Source organism: Impatiens glandulifera, chromosome 9, assembly GCF_907164915.1.
Source record: "Impatiens glandulifera chromosome 9, dImpGla2.1, whole genome shotgun sequence".
In the NCBI taxonomy this organism is placed as follows: Eukaryota; Viridiplantae; Streptophyta; class Magnoliopsida; order Ericales; family Balsaminaceae; genus Impatiens; species Impatiens glandulifera.
Window position 1 is genome coordinate 6,066,096 of NC_061870.1, and position 1,210 is coordinate 6,067,305.

Sequence of the window (1,210 nt, forward strand, 5' to 3'; positions counted from 1 at the left end):
ATCTTCAACCAATCAAATTCAAGAAATAAAGTACTATCAAGGAAATATATCCGTTGAAGAAGAAGAATATGACCATTGTCATATTTCTATTTAAGAGAACAAAAGCTCAATTGGATAAAACACCTTAACCTCGCATCCTTTGCAAAACCTTGTATACTTCTTGAAGAAACGTTTACTCAAGCTATATTTCTGACAAGCTATACAATATCCACAAGTGTTAGAACCTTACAAGTGTGTATTACAATTTAATTTATTATGTGTGAGTAGTGAGTATTGTAAGTTGACAGAATCTGTTTATGTTAACAAAGTGAAATTATTTAGAGGTCGAAAACAAGTAGTTACTAAGACTCGGTTGTTCGACATAAGCATTGTAAACGGTCTGAATATTCTAGTGAATATCCTTCTCAAAGGTTTGAGAAGAAGGGGTGACGTAGAAATTTTTATCTCCGAACATGCATAAATCTTGTGTTGTGTCTTCTTATTACTTAGTGTTCTTTCATTGATGTCTAAACCGTGCATTCGTTGCTTCAAGTTGAAACAAACATTTCCGCACTTGAACTTTTTTCAAGAGTTTGTGACAACTTGCGAAGTATAGAGACCGATACTAACCTCTAACAGAGTTATTATCAATCGGCTTGTGTGTAAGTGTTCACCTTTATGAGACCCTAGTCTCCTTTGATGATCCCGATCCTAACAAGTGGTATCAGACTAAGTTGTTTCAATTCTCAAGCATTCGAATATCATAATGTCTTTCATCAATGAGCCCCCCATGTTTTGTATTGAAGAATATATTGATTGGAAGATTTGCATGGAGGAGCATCTGGCCTCACAAGATGAAATGTGGTATGTTATCTCTGATGGCTCGATAAAAATTGAGAAGCCAAGATGCAAATGGACGATTGAAGATAATAAGATGAATAACCTGGAGAATGTTGCCAAAAATATTTTTTATAAGTCATTGGACAAGAATATGTTCAGTAAGATCAAGTTGTGATCCTATACTAAAGAAATTTGGGAGAAGTTAATCCAACTGTGTGAGGGAAACGACCAAATAAAGTAGAACAAGAAAGAGAAGAAGGCTCCGATGGCTGCTAAAAGCAAGGGAAAGTGGGTCGATAGCGATTCGGACGACCCATCATCCAGCAATAGTGATGATAGAGTTGATACCTTCTTCACGGTTGAGAAATAATCTAAGTTATTTGATTTCTCC